The sequence below is a fragment of the Schistocerca gregaria genome, unplaced genomic scaffold (genome assembly GCF_023897955.1).
Source record: "Schistocerca gregaria isolate iqSchGreg1 unplaced genomic scaffold, iqSchGreg1.2 ptg000174l, whole genome shotgun sequence".
Classification (NCBI taxonomy): domain Eukaryota; kingdom Metazoa; phylum Arthropoda; class Insecta; order Orthoptera; family Acrididae; genus Schistocerca; species Schistocerca gregaria.
In genome coordinates, this window is record NW_026061726.1 from 2,519,425 (window position 1) to 2,541,530 (window position 22,106).

At 31.5% G+C, this 22,106-nt stretch overlaps 1 long non-coding RNA gene and 1 other non-coding gene across 2 annotated transcripts in view; one reads left to right on the plus strand and one right to left on the minus strand.

Annotated features, from left to right (window-relative positions):
- Positions 1 to 15,793, plus strand: part of LOC126302632 (uncharacterized) — a 16,975-nt gene extending 1,182 nt beyond the window's left edge. The window contains exon 2 of the long non-coding RNA XR_007553146.1: positions 14,784 to 15,793. This is a non-coding gene — a long non-coding RNA (uncharacterized LOC126302632). The remainder of the gene's footprint in view (positions 1 to 14,783) is intronic.
- Positions 15,794 to 17,744: 1,951 nt separating this feature from the next.
- Positions 17,745 to 17,817, minus strand: Trnat-agu (transfer RNA threonine (anticodon AGU)). Its single transcript has one exon. It is a non-coding gene; the product is annotated as a tRNA-Thr (tRNA).
- Positions 17,818 to 22,106: the final 4,289 nt, after the last annotated feature.

Below are 22,106 nucleotides of genomic sequence, written 5' to 3' on the forward strand. Positions count from 1 at the left end.
CAGAAAGCTTGATATAAATCAAGAAAAACAATTCTAATTCTATCCACAAGAGTTTTTATTAGATTAATTATTCCAATAATTGTTATAATCCTGGCAACAACACTATCAAAAAAATTAATTAATGATCGAGAAAAAGATTACCATTTGAATGTGGGTTTGATCCAAAAAGATCAGCACGAATACCATTCTCACTACGATTCTTCCTAATCGCAGTAATCTTTTTAATTTTTGATGTAGAAATTGCACTAATTCTACCAATTGTAATTATTTTTAAAACATCAGACATTATAATCTGAACAGTATCAACAATATTTTTTATTCTAGTTCTACTAGGTGGACTATACCATGAATGAAATCAAGGAGCATTACAATGAGCAGAATAAAGGGTTGTAGTTAAACATAACATTTGGGTTGCATTCAAAAAGTATTGATAATATCAATCAACCTTAAATAGAATAAGAAGCGAAATATTGCAGTCAGTTTCGACCTGGAAGATTGGTATATACTACCCTTATTCTTATTAATTGAAGCCAAAAAGAGGCGTATTACTGTTAATAATATAATTGAACTATAATAGTTCCAATTAAGGAAATGTAAAGCCAATATGAAAGCTGCTAACTTTTTATATTAGCGGTTAAACTCCGTTAACATTTCTAAAATTTATATAGTTTAAATAAAACATTACATTTTCACTGTAAAAATAATATATCTATATTTATAAATACCTAAAAGTAAAAATACTTCCTTAACATCTTCAGTGTCACGCTCTAATTATAAGCTATTTAAGTAAACGAAAAATAATATTACCAAAATAAATATTCAAAATATAAAAGTTAAAAGATAAATCTTGAAAATAGAATTATATCAACCTTGAATATAACCAATTAAATAAATAAATAATCTATATAAACCTTGACCACCAAGTAATTCACCCCAACCATAATCAAATGACTTAGATAAATAATAACCTATTTTTAAAGGAATATATCTAATAAACTTAGTTGAAAGAAAAGGTATAAATCATATAGAACCAGCAAATCTGACAAAAGAAAGTATACTTAAAGAAAATAAATTATGAGAAAAATCAAAATTATAAATAAGATAACCTAAATAAGCACCTAAAATAACAACTGTAATAGTTAAAAACTTTAAATAATAAGGTAAAGAAATCACATGAGGAATAGGAAAAATTAATCAAGATAAAAGACTACCACCAAAAACAGCAACAAATAATAGACCAATTATTCCAAATGAAATATAATAACCCTTATCATCAAAAGAAAATCTAGAATAAAAATTATTATCACCAGATATTGAATAATAAAACAAACGAAAAGAATAAGAAGCAGTTAAACCAGTAGAAAAAAAATAAAGAAAAAAAATTAAACAATTAATTCATCTTAAACAAACCATCTCAAGAATTAAATCCTTTGAATAAAATCCCGCTAAAAAAGGTATTCCACACAAAGATAAACTAGAAACATTAAAACAAACTGAAGTTAAAGGTATGAAATTAACAATTGATCCTATAAAACGAATATCCTGAGAATCCTTCAAATTATGAATTATTGAACCTGCACATATAAATAATAATGCCTTAAATAAAGCATGAGCCAATAAATGAAAAAATGCAAGCTTTGGATAACCCATAGCCAAAATTCTTATTATTAAACCAAGTTGTCTTAAAGTAGAAAGAGCAATAATCTTCTTCAAATCAAATTCAAAATTAGCGCCCAATCCAGCCATAAAAATAGTTATACAACCAATTAAAAGTAAAAATCAACCACAATTATAAGTATCTAATATTGCTCTAAAACGAATTAATAAATAAACACCAGCAGTAACAAGAGTAGAAGAATGAACTAAAGCAGAAACAGGGGTAGGAGCTGCTATAGCAGCAGGAAGTCATGAAGAGAAAGGAATCTGAGCTCTCTTAGTTATAGCTGCTAAAACAATTAATATAGTAATGAGCTTTATTTCAAAAGAATTAGAAATAAAATCATAATAATAAATATAATTTCAACCACCAAAATTTAACATTCATGCAATAGAAATTAAAATAGCAACATCACCAATACGATTAGAAAGTGCAGTTAATATACTAGCACTATAAGATTTTACATTTTGATAATAAATAACTAAACAATAAGAAACTAAACCTAAACCATCTCAACCTAATAAAATTCTAATTAAATTAGGACTAATAATTAAAAAACCTATAGAAAGAATAAATATTAAAACAATAATAATAAAACGATTTATATTCTTTTCACCAGATACATAATCCTCTCTATAATAAATAACCAAAGAAGAAATATATATAACAAAAGATATAAAAATAAGAGATATTCAATCGAAAATTAAAGTTATAACAACTATAGAACCATTTAAATTGAAAAGCACTCACTCAACAAAAACTCTATAATCAATTATTAAATAATAGATACCTAAAATAAAAATTATAGTTCTCGAAAAAAACAAAGAAAAAAAACTCAAAGAACAAATAGAAAATAAATTCACGGCCTAAGATGAAAAACTTCATATCATTGATTCCACAAACCAATATTTTTAATTAAAATACTTAAGCAAACTAAACAAAGAAATATTCACCCTTTAAACAGAGAATATTTAAAGGCAATCAATGTAAAAGTAAAAGATGATATTCACGAAAATAACCAAGAGAACAAGTATAAACACCAGAATAATAATTTCCATGCTGAGAATAAGAATATATATACAAAGTATAAACAGCTCTAAAAAAAGATAAAAAAATCAAAGCAAAGAATCTAAAAGAAGATCAAGATATAATTCTATTTAATAATCTAATTTCACCTACCAAATTTAAAGATGGAGGAGCAGCCATATTTGATGATCTTAAAAGAAATCATCATAAAGCCATTCTTGGCATCAAATTAATTATACTCTTGTTAATTAATAATCTTCATCTACCTAAACGTTAATAAATAATATTAGATAAACAAAATAAACAAGAAGAACATAAACCATGACCAACCATTAGAGAAAGAGAACCTACACAACCTCATCAATTCATAGTCATCAATCCACCAATAACCATTCTTATATGAGCAACAGAAGAATATGCAATTAAAGACTTTAAATCAACCTGACGAAAACAAATAAATCTTACAATAACACCCCCAGATAAACCCAAAGATAATCAAAAATAATTAAACTTTAAACCCAAATAAGAAATAACCTTTATAACACGAAAAATACCATAACCACCTAACTTTAATAAAACACCAGCAAGAATCATTCTACCTGAAATAGGGGCCTCTACATGAGCCTTAGGAAGTCATAAATGAACCAAAAACATAGGTATCTTAACTAAAAAAGCCAAAATTATAAATACATAAAACATAAAATAATAAGAACCAAAATCAACTAATAAAGGAAAATATAAAGTATTAGAAAAATCATAAACCTTAAATAAAACTAATAATAAAGGTAATCTAGCAACCAAAGTATAAAAAATTAAATAAACACCAGCCTGCAAACGCTCAGGTTGATAACCCCAACCCAAAATTAAAAGTAAAGTAGGAACTAATCTAGCCTCAAAAAAAATATAAAAAGAAAGAAGACTTAATCTAGCAAATGAACAGTAAAGCATAATTATTAAAATCAAAACCATAAAAACAAAAAAAATAGAATGATATGAACTTAAATAAACTGAACCTCTAGCAGTGATTATTAAAGAACAAATCCAAAAACTAAGCAAAATTAAACTAAAAGAAAAATAATCATTACCAAAATAATATCTAATTATATTCAAATCAGCAAATGAATAAACACAAATTATAAACACAAAACTCGACAGAAACATTAAAGAATGAACCAACCATCAACAATTATTTAATAAACAAAGAGGGATCAAAAAAATAGTTATAAATAAATACTTTAACATAAAGATAAACCAAAAGAATTAAAAAAATCATTACCATGAGAACGAATTATTGAAACTAAAATAGAAAGACCTAAAGCATCCTCACAAACAGAAAAAACTAAAAAAATAACAGGAAAAAAATAATCATAATCAAACTCAATAAGAAAAACAATAACTAATATAAATAAAGAAAGAACAATATATTCTAATCTCAAAAGAACCATTAATAAATGTTTACGTTTAGAAGAAGAAACATAAACACCAGCAAAATAAATCAATAAAGAAGTAAAAATAGAGAATAGAAACATTAGTTTTAATAGTTTAAAAAAAACGCCGATCTTGTAAACCGGAAATGAGTCCAGCCCCCACTTTTAAAATTTCAGAGGTGGAAAAGCTTCCATCATCGGTCCCCAAAACCGATATTTTAAATAAACTAACCCCTGAAATGATCAAAATAATAATTATATCATTATCAAATGTAATAAATATTAATTTTATTAAATTAAGACACCCAATATCAATAATGCATTTTATTACCCTTCAAACCTTCCTAGTTGGATTAATAACAGGAACAATAATAGAAAGATATTGATTATCATATATTTTATTTTTAACATTTCTTGGTGGTATACTAGTATTATTTATTTACATTACAAGAATTGCATCAAACGAAATATTTCAGCCTAAATCAATTACTATAATTAATACATTGATAATGTGAGTATTTATCATATCAATATTAATTATTCTAGATATATCTATATTTATAGACTTTTTCAAAAACACCGAAACTATAAATATTGATAATTCAATCAATTATCAAGAAATAACAATATCTTTAGAAAAATTATATAACAGACCAACATTCATTATTACAATAATAATAATAATTTATTTATTTTTAGCACTACTAGCAGTTGTTAAAATCACTAATATTAATCAGGGACCTATTCGTAAAATAAGATAATTACTAATGAATAAACCCTTACGATTAAGACATCCTTTAATTAAAATTATTAATAACTCTTTAATTGACTTACCTGCCCCAACAAATATTTCATTTTGATGAAATTTTGGATCCCTATTAGGGTTATGATTGGTAATTCAAATCGTAACTGCACTATTTTTAGCTATACATTATACATCAAATATTGAAATAGCATTCAGTAGTGTAGTACACATCTGCCGAGACGTAATTAATGGTTGAATTATCCGAACCTTACATGCAAATGGAGCATCTATATTTTTTATTTGTATTTACTTACATGTAGGACGGGGAATTTACTACGGATCTTATATATATATATATATACATACCTGAATAATTGGTACAGTGATTTTATTTTCAGTTATTGCAACTGCATTTATAGGATATGTCTTAACCTGAGGCCAAATATCTTTTTGAGGTGCAACAGTAATTACTAATTTATTATCAGCAATCCCATACTTAGGAACAGATTTAGTCCAATGAGTATGAGGAGGATTCGCTGTTGATAATGCAACATTAAATCGATTCTTCACATTCCATTTTGTATTACCATTTATTATTGCTGCTATAGCAGCAATTCATTTATTTTTTCTTCACCAAACAGGATCTAATAATCCTCTTGGACTAAATGGAGATATTGAAAAAATTCCATTCCATCCATACTTTACCTTTAAGGATTCTATTAGATTTGTAATAGTAACATCATTATTAATTATACTATGTTTAATCAATCCTTACCTATTAGGAGATCCAGATAACTTTGTATCTGCCAACCCATTAGTAACACCAGTTCACATTCAACCAGAGTGACATTTCCTATTTGCATATGCAATTCTACGATCTATCCCTAATAAATTAGGAGGTGTTATTGCATTATTTTTATCAATTAGAATCTTAATAATTTTACCATTTTATAATAAAACACCATTCCGAGGCATTCAATTTTACCCTATTAATCAAATTTTATTCTGAATTATAGTAGTTGTTGTATGCCTACTAACGTGAATTGGTAAACGACCTGTTGAAGAACCTTATATTATAACAGGTCAAATCTTAACAATTATCTACTTTACATATTTCTTAATTAATGTCCATGTCGCAAACGCATGAGATAAATTAATTAAGGAATAAAGTTAATTAGCTTAGGAAAAGCATATGTTTTGAAAACATAAAATTAGAAGTTTAACTCTTCTATTAACTTTTCTCAAAAAATTTCACTAAACAAATGAGATAAATAAAATCTTTAAACCAACAAAGAAAATAAAAAATTCAAAGATAAAGGTAAAAAACTTTTTCAAGCTAAGTACATTAATTTATCATAACGAAACCGTGGTAATGTTCCACGAACCCAAATAAAACCAAAAGATATAATAGCAAGCTTAATAAAAAATATAAAAGAATAAAAATCACCACCTAAAAAAATTAAAGCCAATAATATTCTTATGAAGACAATTCTAGTATATTCAGCTAAAAAAATTAAAGTAAAACCACCCGCACCATACTCAATATTAAATCCTGAAACTAACTCAGATTCCCCTTCAGCAAAATCAAAAGGAGTACGATTAGTTTCAGCTAAACAAGAAGCAAAACAAGCTAAAGATAAAGGAAAAGAAATAATAATAAATCAACAATAAAGCTGATAGTTTATAAAATCAAACATATTAAAACTAACAATTAAAATAATTAAAGACAATAAAATTAAAGCTAAACTAACTTCATAAGAAATTGTTTGAGCAACAGAACGAAGAAAACCTAATAATGAATTATTTGAATTAGAAGATCAACCAGCAATTATAACAGTATAAACGCCTAATCAAGTACAACATAAAAAAAATAAAAATCCATAAGAAAAAGAACACATATAAGTTAAATAAGGAAAAATTACTCAAACGGCTAAAGAAATCATTAAATTAAAAACAGGGGAAAAATAATAAAGTAGGTAATTAGATATAATAGGAATTGGCTGCTCCTTACAAATTAACTTAATAGCATCTCTAAATGGCTGAGGAATTCCAACAAAACCTACCTTATTTGGACCCTTTCGAATCTGAATATAACCTAAAACCTTAAAAAAGGAACACTAATTAAAACACAAATAACCAATAAAAGAAAATTAAAAATAAATATAAATAAATCATAAAGTATCAATACTATTTGTAGAAAAAATCTACATAAATGAATTTTAAATTCAACACATTAATCTGTCAAAATAGTAAATAAATTAATATTAATCAGTATGATGATGATGATGATGTGTCCCATACTCCGTTTACCGAGCGTAGGGGAGCGACGCGGGAGACCCGCGCCGCCATACTAGGCAAGGTCCTAGTGGAGGTGGTTTGCCATTGCCTTCCTCCGACCGTAATGGGGATGATTGATGATGATGATGAAGACGACACAAACACCCAGTCATCACGAGGCAGGTGAAAAATCCCTGACCCCGCCGGGAATCGAACCCGGGACCCCGTGCTCGGGAAGCGAGAACGCTACCGCGAGACCACGAGCTGCGGACATTAATCAATATAACAAAAAATATTTTAACCATATGGTCCTTTCGTACTAATATGGATTAATAATCTTAGGATAGAAACCGACCTGTCTCACGCCGGTCTGAACTCAGATCATGTAAGAATTTAAAGGTCGAACAGAACTAATCATTGGGCTCCTGCACCCAAAATTTTTCTTAATCCAACATCGAGGTCGCAATCTGCTTTGTCGATATGAGCTCTCAAAAACAATTACGCTGTTATCCCTAAGGTAACTTAATCTTATGATCATAAATTATGGATCAAAATAACAAACTTAAATAAATGATATAATAATGAAGAGTTTATCTATTCTTCATGTCACCCCAACAAAACATCATCATTAAATATAGAAAGACAAACAAAAAACTATATAAAAGGAAATGTCAATTTGTATAGGGTCTTCTCGTCCTAAAGAAGAATTTAAGCCTTTTGACTCAAAAGTTAAATTCATAAATTTATTAAGAGACAGTTGATTTCTCGTCAAGCCATTCATTCCAGCCACTAATTAAGAGACTAATGATTATGCTACCTTTGCACAGTCAAAATACCGCGGCTCTTTAAAAATACGCTCAGTGAGCAGGCCAGACCTCAAAGTATAAACAAGAGGACATGTTTTTGATAAACAGGTGGAAATCAATTTTGCCTAGTTCCTTATAATAAGTTCACAAGGTAAAAATTTCATACAAATAAATATACTAATTCTATCATTATTACAAAAATTTTAAAATTAAATTAATAATCTTAATAAAAAACATCAAATATTTATAAAATCAAAATAAAAAATAATGAACTAAAACGTAATCTTAAAGATAGCTGGTTTAAAGCTTACTATTATATTTCTATAAAATAAATTATAGGTTATTAACTTCAAAGCTTATCCCTTAAAGAATAAATAAGTTAATATTTTTACTTAAAAAATTAAATAAAAACAAATAACTTTAAAAAATTAAATTTTTTCTTAGGAAACTAGATATCTTGGGAAACGATTAACATCTCATTTCTATAAACAATTTAATAATAATTATGATACATTAACTATAAATTATTTATAAATCAACCCAAATCGAGACAAGTAAAATAAATACTAAAATTTTGATAAACCCTGATACAAAAGGTACAATAAATAAAATCTACTTAAAAAAATTTAAAATAATATTTCATAAAACACTTACATTACCAATACACTATAATTTAAAAAATCAATTCTATAAAATATACTAAGACAAAAATACAATAAAATTATTTATATTAAATAATTAAATAAACAAAAAATAAATATAATAAAATAAATAATCAAGATATCCTGATTTGCACAGAAAAACTCTCAGTGTAAATGAAACACTTTACTAATAAGTTATATCTTGAAACTCTTCCTAGATACACTTTCCAGTACATCTACTATGTTACGACTTATCTCATCTAAATTGAAGCTACTTTAAAATAGAATAGAATAATCAATAATGAGAGTGACGGGCGATGTGTACACATCTCAGAGCCAATATCAGTTAAATGAAATAAATTAATTTACTATCAAATCCACCTTCATTAACAGTATTTCACTATCAAATCCGTTATAAACAAAAATCTATTGTAACCCACCTCCTCTTAACTATAAGCTGCACCTTGACCTGAAAGATTTTATAATTATAAATCTTGAGAATTATAACTCTAAAAAGATTCTCTGATAACGGAGATATACAAAAAAATAAATGAAGTAGAATAAATCGTGTATTATCAATCATGGGGTAGGTTCCTCTGAATGGAATGAGATACCGCCAAATTCTTTGGGTTTAAAGACCTTAACTAATAGTACCCTGGTAAATATAATTAACATTTAAAATAATAGGGTATCTAATCCTAGTTTATTATTTAAATTTCACAGATTCATAAAAAGGGCCACAAATAAATTTTAACATTTCACCTTACAAATTTATATTTCAACCCTAATAGTATAAACAACTGTTTTAACCAATAATATTCACTTGTATCAATCGTATAACCGCAGCTGCTGGCACGAATTATGCCGATACTAAATCAATTGCTAAATCCAAAATCACTTGATAATTGAATCAAATTACTGCAAAAAGAACATTTAGTCTAACAAAACTTACATATAATACAAAGAAAAAGTGAATAAACAAGCAAGAATAAAACTTTTAAAAATAAAAAATAAGAAATTTTTGAATTTATTAAATCAGGAAAAAATAAAAGATTCAAATATTTAAAGAAAAAAAAAGAAAAAAACCACAAACATTAACAAAAAAAAAGAAACGCTAGCCTGTATGACCACAACAACTTCTCTATTATATATAATTAAAGATTAATTGGAACATGTATAGCAATAAATGTATTATATTCTTACTTATTTAATCTTTCTTTTCACTAATAAATAAAGAAAGATTAAATAATATAATAAATATATTTTATACAATTATGTAATGTAATATAATATGTTATTAATATGAATTCTTTTTTTATATTAAGTTAACTTATATATATATTAGTTAAATAATCTAATTATAGATAATTTATGTTAATTATATTATTATAATTAATATAATTATTTATATTATTATAATATTTTATATTTAAAATTAAGAATTTTATTTATTATATCCAATTATAATAATATTAAATATTAAATTACATATTATTATATATATTATATTATAATAACGTATTTTAAGCTAAAAACATAAGTAGCTATAATCCTAGGTAAATGAATGTATTATAATAATCAATTAATAATAATAGTAAGATGAACTTATAATCTTTTAATTTTAATTAAATGTAATATATTAATATAAAGTTTTTATTATATATATATATATATATATATATATATATATATATATATATATATATATATATATATATATATATATATATATATATATAAAATAAAAGGAGCAGGATAAATTAATTCTAATTAAACAAAATAATACATAAAAGAATTTCAAAAAAAAACTTTCGATTTATATATTAAATAAATGAAGTGCCTGATTAAAGGGTTACCTTGATAGGGTAAATAAAGTAAATAAAATTACCTTCATTAAAATTACATAAGATAGAATTAAACTACCTCCTTTAGTATTAAAAACTAACGTGCATCATACACCTTAATGTAAAAAGGTAAGCAAAACAAGCTAATGGGTTCATACCCCATTTATAGAGGTATCAATCCTCTCCTTTTTAATGACCAACAACTCTACAAAACTTCTCTTCCTATCAACATTAATGATAGGAACGATCCTGTCCATTTCATCAAATTCCTGATTTGGGGTTTGAATAGGACTTGAGATCAACTTACTTTCATTTATTCCGCTCCTAACAAGAAATAAAAATATAATAATAAACGAATCATCAATTAAATATTTTATTGTCTAAGCAATAGCATCGACAATATTATTATTTTCAATTTTGCTGATTCAAATAAAATATCCCATGGGATGGGAAACAGAATTTATCCCATCAATAATAATTAGATCTAGACTATTATTAAAGATTGGAGCTGCACCTTTCCATTTCTGATTTCCAGAAGTTATAGGAGCATCAAGATGAAATAATTGTTTAAATCAAACATCCTTACGACAACTTTTAGCATATTCATCAATCAGACATCTAGGTTGAATAATTAGATCATTAACAGTCAGAGAAAACATCTGAGAACTATACTTCATTATTTACTCACTATTAAGATTAATTATAGTTTTATTATTTAAGCAAATAAATTTATTTTTCATAAATCAAATTTATTCAGCCAGAAATATAAAAACCGAAATTAAATTCATAATATTCTTATCTTTATTATCTTTAGGTGGACTACCACCATTCCTTGGATTCTTACCAAAATGAATTGTAATACAATCGTTAATAGAAAACAATATAACAACTATTATAACTATTATAGTTGTATTAACTACAATTACACTCTACTAGTATATACATATTAGGTTCTCAGCTCTAATTATATCATACACAGAAAATTCGTGATCTATAAAGATAAAGTCCCAAAAATCAAGAATCATTCTTCCTATAACAGTAATAATTTCAACAATAGGATTGATTTCAACATCAACCTTAATTTCATTATACTAAGGACTTAAGTTAATCAAACTAATAACCTTCAAAGTTATAATTAAAAGAATAATCTTTTAGGCCTTAGTAAAATTTTACACCTCTAGAATTGCAGTCTAGAATCATAATTGAATATAAGACCTAAATATGATAAGAGAGAAAACATCTCATAAGTAGATTTACAGTCTACCACCTAAAATTCAGCCATCTTACCGCAAAAATGATTATTCTCAACAAACCATAAGGACATTGGTACTTTATATTTTCTATTTGGAGCATGAGCAGGAATAGTAGGAACATCAATCAGAATACTTATTCGTGCTGAACTTGGTCAACCCGGATCTCTAATTGGGGATGACCAGATTTATAATGTTATTATTACAGCTCACGCATTCGTAATAATTTTCTTTATAGTAATACCTATTATTATTGGTGGATTTGGTAATTGACTTGTTCCACTAATAATTGGTGCACCAGATATAGCATTTCCACGAATAAATAATATAAGTTTTTGATTACTACCACCTTCACAAACCCTTCTTCTTACATCTTCTATAGTAGATAATGGTGCTGGTACAGGATGAACAGTTTACCCTCCTCTAGCAGGAGCTATTGCACACGGGGGTGCATCTGTAGATCTAGCTATTTTTTCACTACACTTAGCAGGTGTATCATCTATTCTTGGTGCAGTAAATTTCATTACAACAGCAATTAATATACGATCTGAAAGTATAACGTTAGATCAAACACCTTTATTTGTATGATCAGTAGCTATTACAGCATTACTTCTCCTTCTTTCACTTCCAGTTTTAGCAGGAGCTATTACTATATTATTAACAGATCGAAATTTAAATACGTCATTCTTTGACCCTGCAGGAGGGGGTGACCCAATTCTATATCTACATCTATTTTGATTCTTTGGACACCCAGAAGTTTATATTTTAATTCTACCGGGGTTCGGAATTATTTCACATATTGTATGTCAAGAAAGAGGAAAAATTGAATCATTTGGAACATTAGGTATAATTTATGCTATACTATCAATTGGACTAATAGGATTTATTGTATGAGCACATCATATATTTACAGTAGGAATGGATGTTGACACACGAGCATATTTTACATCAGCAACAATAATTATTGCTGTACCTACAGGAATTAAGGTATTTAGATGATTAGCTACATTATATGGAACTAAATTCAAGTTCAATCCACCATTATTATGAGCTCTAGGATTTATTTTCCTATTTACAATTGGTGGATTAACAGGATTAGTATTAGCAAATTCATCACTTGATATTGTATTACATGATACATATTATGTAGTAGCCCACTTTCATTATGTATTATCTATAGGAGCAGTATTTGCAATTATAGGAGGTGTCATTCAATGATATCCACTATTTACAGGATTAACTATTAATAATACATGATTAAAAATCCAATTTACAATTATATTCATTGGAGTAAACTTAACATTCTTTCCTCAACACTTCCTAGGATTAGCAGGAATACCTCGACGATACTCAGACTACCCAGACGCATATACATCATGAAACGTAGTATCAAGAATTGGGTCTACAATTTCTATTGTAGGAATCATTATATTCATTGTAATTATATGAGAAAGAATGGTTACAAACCGAGCAATTATATTTAGAGCTAACATAAGAAGATCAACAGAATGACTACAAAATAACCCTCCTGCAGAACATAGTTACTCAGAATTACCATTAATCTCTAGATTCTAATATGGCAGATTAGTGCAGTAGATTTAAGCTCTACAAATAAAGGTTTGACCTTTTATTAGAAAATATTTATTAATGGCAACATGATCAAATTTATCTCTTCAAGATGGAGCTTCACCATTAATGGAACAATTATCATTCTTTCATGATCATACTATGGTCGTATTATTATTAATTACAGTAATTGTAGGTTATGCCTTAAGTTATATATTATTTATTGCCTATACTAACCGTAATATACTTCATGGACATTTAATTGAAACAATCTGAACAGCTTTACCAGCAATTACATTAATTTTTAATGCCCTTCCATCATTACGACTATTATATTTACTTGATGATTCAGTAGATGCAATAATCACAATTAAAACCATTGGACGACAATGATATTGAAGATATGAATATTCAGGCTTCATAGACGTAGAATTTGACACTTATATAACACCAGAACAAGACCTAGAAAATGATGGATTTCGACTGCTAGATGTAGATAACCGAACAATCCTACCAATAAATACAGAAGTACGAGTATTAACAAGAGCATCAGATGTTCTACACTCATGAGCAGTTCCTGCATTAGGGGTTAAAATTGATGCAACGCCAGGTCGGTTAAATCAAGGAACATTCACAATAAATCGACCTGGATTATTCTTTGGACAATGCTCAGAAATCTGTGGAGCAAACCACAGATTTATACCAATTGTAATTGAAAGAACTTCAGTAAATTTATTTATTAAGTGATTATCTAAGATAATTTAAGGAGTTAGTTAAAATAAATAACATTAGAGTGTCAATCTAAAGTAACTAAAAAAATTAGTACATCTTGAAATTCATCAGATGACTGAAAGTAAGTAATGGTCTCTTAAACCAAATAATAGTAAATTAACGACTACTTCTGATGGGGAAATTATATCCAAATCCCTCAAATATCCCCTCTTATATGATTCTCACTATTCATTATATTTTCAGCTACATTAATCTTGTTTAATCAAATAAACTTCTTCTCATTTAAACCTAACCTTATTAAAAGAGCAGAAAAAGGAACAATTGAAATAAAAAACTTAAATTGAAAATGATAACAAATCTATTCTCAACATTTGACCCATCAACTAACATCTTTAATTTATCATGAAATTGAACTAGAACATTTCTAGGACTATTATTAATCCCATCACTATTTTGACTTACACCATCACGAATTAACATTATCTGAAATAAACTAAATTTAACCTTACATAATGAATTTAAAACACTACTTGGACCAAAATCATTTAATGGAACAACATTCATTTTCATCTCAATTCTTATTATAATATTATTTAACAATTTCATAGGATTATTCCCTTATATTTTTACTAGAACAAGACATTTAGCATTAACATTTGCAATTGCCCTACCTATATGACTAAGATTTATATTATTTGGATGAATTAACCATACTAATCATATATTTACACACCTTGTACCACAAGGTACACCACCCGCATTAATATCATTTATAGTACTAATTGAAACAATTAGTAAAGTTATTCGACCAGGTACATTAGTAGTACGGTTAGCAGCAAATATAATTGCAGGACACTTATTATTAACCTTATTAGGAAACACAGGACCATCTATAGCAATAAACTTAATCTCATTACTAATTATTGGACAAATACTTCTATTAATTCTAGAATCAGCAGTAGCAATAATTGAAGCCTATGTTTTCTCAATTCTAAGAACTCTATATTCTAGAGAAGTATATTAAACCTATGTTAACAACTCACTCAAACCACCCATTCCACTTAGTAGACTATAGACCTTGACCATTAACAGGAGCAATTGGAGCAATAGTCCTAGTATCAGGACTAGCAAAATGATTCCACCTATTTAATATTAACTTATTTATAATTGGATTTGGAATTTCCCTACTAACCATAATTCAATGATGACGAGATGTAGTACGAGAAGGAACATATCAAGGATTACATACAGGATTTGTATCAATTGGATTACGATGAGGAATAATTTTATTTATTGCATCAGAGGTATTATTTTTCGTTTCTTTTTTTTGAGCATTCTTTAGAAAAAGATTAGCACCAACAATTGAACTAGGAATACTATGACCTCCAATAGGAATTCAACCCTTAAACCCTATACAAATTCCATTACTTAATACAGCTATTCTTTTAGCATCAGGAGTAACAGTAACATGAGCACATCATAGTTTAATGGAATCTAATCATACTCAAGCACTACAAGCATTATTCTTCACAGTGTTATTAGGACTATACTTTACAATACTCCAAGCATATGAATATTGAGAAGCACCTTTTACCATTGCAGATACAGTTTATGGGTCAACATTCTTTGTTGCAACAGGATTCCATGGTTTACACGTAATTATTGGAACAATCTTTTTATCAACATGTCTACTTCGACACTCAATAAATCAATTCTCACCAAGACACCACTTTGGATTTGAAGCAGCAGCATGATACTGACACTTCGTAGACGTAGTATGATTATTCTTATATATCTCTATTTATTGATGAGGTAGATAATTGTTTTTCTAGTATAAATAGTACATTTGACTTCCAATCAGAAAGCTTGATATAAATCAAGAAAAACAATTCTAATTCTATCCACAAGAGTTTTCATTAGATTTATTATTCCAATAATTGTTATAATCCTGGCAACAACACTATCAAAAAAATTAATTAATGATCGAGAAAAAAGATCACCATTTGAATGTGGGTTTGATCCAAAAAGATCAGCACGAATACCATTCTCACTACGATTCTTCCTAATCGCAGTAATCTTTTTAATTTTTGATGTAGAAATTGCACTAATTCTACCAATTGTAATTATTTTTAAAACATCAGACATTATAATCTGAACAGTATCAACAATATTTTTTATTCTAGTTCTACTAGGTGGACTATAACATGAATGAAATCAAGGAGCATTACAATGAGCAGAATAAAGGGTTGTAGTTAAACATAACATTTGGGTTGCATTCAAAAAGTATTGATAATATCAATCAATCTTAAATAGATTAAGAAGCGAAATATTGCAGTCAGTTTCGACCTGGAAGATTGGTATATACTACCCTTATTCTTATTAATTGAAGCCAAAAAGAGGCGTATTACTGTTAATAATATAATTGAACTATAATAGTTCCAATTAAGGAAATGTAAAGCCAATATGAAAGCTGCTAACTTTTTATATTAGCGGTTAAACTCCGTTAACATTTCTAAAATTTATATAGTTTAAATAAAACATTACATTTTCACTGTAAAAATAATATATCTATATTTATAAATACCTAAAAGTAAAAATACTTCCTTAACATCTTCAGTGTCACGCTCTAATTATAAGCTATTTAAGTAAACGAAAAATAATATTACCAAAATAAATATTCAAAATATAAAAGTTAAAAGATAAATCTTGAAATTAGAATCATATCAACCTTGAATATAACCAATTAAATAAATAAATAATCTATATAAACCTTGACCACCAAGTAATTCACCCCAACCATAATCAAATGACTTAGATGAATAATAACCTATTTTTAAAGGAATATATCTAATAAACTTAGTTGAAAGAAAAGGTATAAATCATATAGAACCAGGAAATCTGACAAAAGAAGGTATACTTAAAGAAAATAAATTATGAGATAAATCAAAATTAGAAATAAGATAACCTAAATAAGCACCTGAAATAACAACTGTAATAGTTAAAAACTTTAAATAATAAGGTAAAGCAACCACATGAGGAATAGGAAAAATGAATCAAGATAAAAGACTACCACCAAAAACAGCAACAAACAATAGACCAATTATTCCAAATGAAATATAATAACCCTTATCATCAAAAGAAAATCTAGAATAAAAATTATTATCACCAGATATTGAATAATAAAACAAACGAAAAGAATAAGAAGCAGTTAAACCAGTAGAAAAAAATAAAGAAAAACAATTAAACAATTAATTCATCTTAAACAAACCATCTCAAGAATTAAATCCTTTGAATAAAATCCCGCTAAAAAAGGTATTCCACACAAAGATAAACTAGAAACATTAAAACAAACTGAAGTTAAAGGTATGAAATTAATAATTGACACTATAAAACGAATAACCTGAGAATCCTTCAAATTATGAATTATTGAACCTGCACATATAAATAATAATGCCTTAAATAAAGCATGAGCCAATAAATGAAAAAATGCAAGCTTTGGATAACCCATAGCCAAAATTCTTATTATTAAACCAAGTTGTCTTAAAGTAGAAAGAGCAATAATCTTCTTCAAATCAAATTCAAAATTAGCGCCCAATCCAGCCATAAATATAGTTATACAACCAATTAAAAGTAAAAATCAACCACAATTATAAGTATCTAATATTGGTCTAAAACGAATTAATAAACAAACACCAGCAGTAACAAGAGTAGAAGAATGAACTAAAGCAGAAACAGGAGTAGGAGCTGCTATAGCAGCACTGGGTATTGAGCACTGGAGACACTGGGTATTGATCCCAGTACCTCTCGCATACTAAGCGAGCGCTCTACCATCTGAGCTACGCCCCCCCCCCCCCCCAAGACTAATGGTGCTACATACAGCCATATAGACGACACAGTCCCTTGCACTCCCATTATTCAGCAGACAAACACTACTCTCTATGTATCAGTTAGGGTGTCTTTCAGGTTTCGTGCATTCTGTATCGAATCGTAGTTGGCCACAATGAAAGTGGCACGTATAACGTCGAAAACAGAATTCGGACACCGCTCTGAGTAAGACCAACGTGTTGTCCACCCTCTAGAATTCAATGAGGTTAAGCCGCGATACCTAAGACAGATCTGCACTCGATGACACCTCGATAACAGCCGGTCCCCACACTTACATCTTGCTCTCCTTACGTCAGTATACATCATATCAGTCTGTGACACTGGCTTTGCAACATCTTGCGTGCCTTTAGGTTCGCCGCGACCAACACTTACCATGCACTGACCACAAAAAATGGAGTCGCCGCGGCTTGAACCCTGGACCTTTCACATGCCAAGCGAACGCTCTACCAACTGAGCTACGCCCCATGCACGAGCAAACTGCGCTATTCCCCATTCTTTGCGACTCAGATGCGCACGGACACGATGGTTGTTGGTTTGTAGCGGTGAAGGGAGCAGAGTACAAAGGCGCGGACCCGTTCATATACACAAAAGTTCCAAGTAGTTTCGATGCTCTGGTATTACAAATGCAAATTCCGTCTGTTTTTAACGTCTTAAATTGAAAGAGCCGTCACAAATTGCTCCGTTTTCACTCCTTGTCGACAATCATAGAGCACCTTAGGTAACAAACACCTCTCGAGCCCCATTGTGCACTCCATTATTCATGCCAACTCAGTGCCTCGCTCTTTACTACTGTGTACCAATCTTGTCGTCCAACTGCAAAACACTGGGCCACAACAAGTTTCCGCGTCTCCATTGCACTGCGCATACTACGAAACGCTCCCCAAACTTGGCACTCACCCTCGCAGCCGACTTTTCCGACTTTCCACGACGCTCACGCAACGCTCACGCTAGTGACAGCATTATTTATAGTTCGACGTCGCGGCAAAGCGAATGAGCACATTTCGCCTACGGCTTAGGCCGCCCTGCTAGTGTTGCTGCTAGGTGTCTGCAGGCAGCGAGGGTCTGCAAGCTTCCTGTGTTCGCACCTATGTCACCTGTGCTTGCTTGTCAGAGACAGACTATCGCAAAACATACAACTCACTCCATGAATTGATTGCTACGGCATCTGTTATCAGCAGTAACAACTAGCAACACCAGTAGCAGCTGACTGCACGCAAAGAATAGGAATGTGCAGTGGGATTTACGTGAACTCAGCGCAAGGCAGATCTGTCCGACATAGGCTTGAGAATCTTACGGGAACACTTGTACTGTTTCTAAATTAAGTGTAGGCGTGGGAGGAGGGTGCTTCCTGCACACTAATAACAGCACGCTTGTCAATTGTGGATGCTAATCATTCGCTTGTATCTTCCTAGACACATCTGCTGGTTGTGAATTATTCCACTTGCATGGCAAGGTGCGCATGTAGGTGTGTTAAAAATTCTGGAGGCACTGGGTATTGGTCCCAGTACCTCTCGCATACTAAGCGAGCGCTCTACCATCTGAGCTACGACCGCCCCCCCAAAGACTAATGGTGCTACATACAGCCATATAGACGACACAGACCCTTGCACTCCCATTATTCAGCAGACAAACACTACTCTCTATGTATCCGCTAGGGTGTCTTTCAGGTTTCGTGCATTCTGTATCGAATCGTAGTTGGCCACAATGAAAGGGGCACGTATAACGTCGAAAATAGAATTCGGACACCGCTCTGAGTAAGAGCAACGTGTTGTCCACCCTCTAGACTTCAATGAGGTTAAGCCGCGATACCTAAGACAGATCTGCACTCGATGACACCTCGATAACAGCCGGTCCCCACACTTACATCTTGCTCTCCTTACGTCAGTATACATCATATCAGTCTGTGACGCTGGCTTTGCAACATCTTGCGTGCCTTTAGGTTCGCCGCGACCAACACTTACCATGCACTGACCACGAAAAATGGAGGTGCCGCGTCTTGAACCCTGGACCTTTCACATGCCAAGCGAACGCTCTACCAACTGAGCTACGCCCCATGCACGAGCAAACTGCGCTATTCCCCATTCTTTGCGACTCAGATGCGCACGGACACGATGGTTGTTGGTTTGTAGCGGTGAAGGGAGCAGAGTACAAAGGCGCGGACCCGTTCATATACACAAAAGTTCCAAGTAGTTTCGATGCTCTGGTATTACAAATGCAAATTCCGTCTGTTTTTAACGTCTTAAATTGAAAGAGCCGTCACAAATTGCTCCGTTTTCACTCCTTGTCGACAATCATACAGCACCTGAGGTAACAAACACATCTCGAGCCCCATTGTGCACTCCATTATTCATGCCGACTCAGTGCATCGCTCTTTACTACTGTGTACCAATCTTGTCGTCCAACTGCAAAACACTGGGCCACAACAAGTTTCCGCATCTCCATTGCACTGCGCATACTACGAATCGCTCCCCAAACTTGGCACTCACCCTCGCAGCCGACTTTTCCGACTTTCCACGACCCTCACGCTAGTGACAGCATTATTTATAGTTCGACGTCGCGGCAAAGCGAATGAGCACATTTCGCCTACGGCTTAGGCCGCCCTCCTAGTGTGGCTGCTCGGTGTCTGCAGGCAGCGAGGGTCTGCAAGCTTCCTGTGTTCGCACCTATGTCACCTGTGCTTGCTTGTCAGAGACAGACTATCGCAAAACATACAACTCACTCCATGAATTGATTGCTACGGCATCTGTTATCAGCAGTAACAACTAGCAACACCAGTAGCAGCTGACTGCACGCAAAGAATAGGAATGTGCAGTGGGATTTACGTGAACTCAGCGCAAGGCAGATCTTTCCGACATAGGCTTGAGAATCTTACGGGAACACTTGTACTGTTTCTAAATTAAGTGTAGGCGTGGGAGGAGGGTGCTTCCTGCACACTAATAACAGCACGCTTGTCAATTGTGGATGCTAATCATTCGCTTGTATCTTCCTAGACACATCTGCTGGTTGTGAATTATTCCACTTGCATGGCAAGGTGCGCATGTAGGTGTGTTAAAAATTCTGGAGGCACTGGGTATTGGTCCCAGTACCTCTCGCATACTAAGCGAGCGCTCTACCATCTGAGCTACGACCGCCCCCCCAAAGACTAATGGTGCTACATACAGCCATATAGACGACACAGACCCTTGCACTCCCATTATTCAGCAGACAAACACTACTCTCTATGTATCCGCTAGGGTGTCTTTCAGGTTTCGTGCATTCTGTATCGAATCGTAGTTGGCCACAATGAAAGGGGCACGTATAACGTCGAAAATAGAATTCGGACACCGCTCTGAGTAAGAGCAACGTGTTGTCCACCCTCTAGACTTCAATGAGGTTAAGCCGCGATACCTAAGACAGATCTGCACTCGATGACACCTCGATAACAGCCGGTCCCCACACTTACATCTTGCTCTCCTTACGTCAGTATACATCATATCAGTCTGTGACGCTGGCTTTGCAACATCTTGCGTGCCTTTAGGTTCGCCGCGACCAACACTTACCATGCACTGACCACGAAAAATGGAGGTGCCGCGGCTTGAACCCTGGACCTTTCACATGCCAAGCGAACGCTCTACCAACTGAGCTACGCCCCATGCACGAGCAAACTGCGCTATTCCCCATTCTTTGCGACTCAGATGCGCACGGACACGATGGTTGTTGGTTTGTAGCGGTGAAGGGAGCAGAGTACAAAGGCGCGGACCCGTTCATATACACAAAAGTTCCAAGTAGTTTCGATGCTCTGGTATTACAAATGCAAATTCCGTCTGTTTTTAACGTCTTAAATTGAAAGAGCCGTCACAAATTGCTCCGTTTTCACTCCTTGTCGACAATCATACAGCACCTGAGGTAACAAACACATCTCGAGCCCCATTGTGCACTCCATTATTCATGCCGACTCAGTGCATCGCTCTTTACTACTGTGTACCAATCTTGTCGTCCAACTGCAAAACACTGGGCCACAACAAGTTTCCGCATCTCCATTGCACTGCGCATACTACGAATCGCTCCCCAAACTTGGCACTCACCCTCGCAGCCGACTTTTCCGACTTTCCACGACCCTCACGCTAGTGACAGCATTATTTATAGTTCGACGTCGCGCCAAAGCGAATGAGCACATTTCGCCTACGGCTTAGGCCGCCCTCCTAGTGTGGCTGCTCGGTGTCTGCAGGCAGCGAGGGTCTGCAAGCTTCCTGTGTTCGCACCTATGTCAC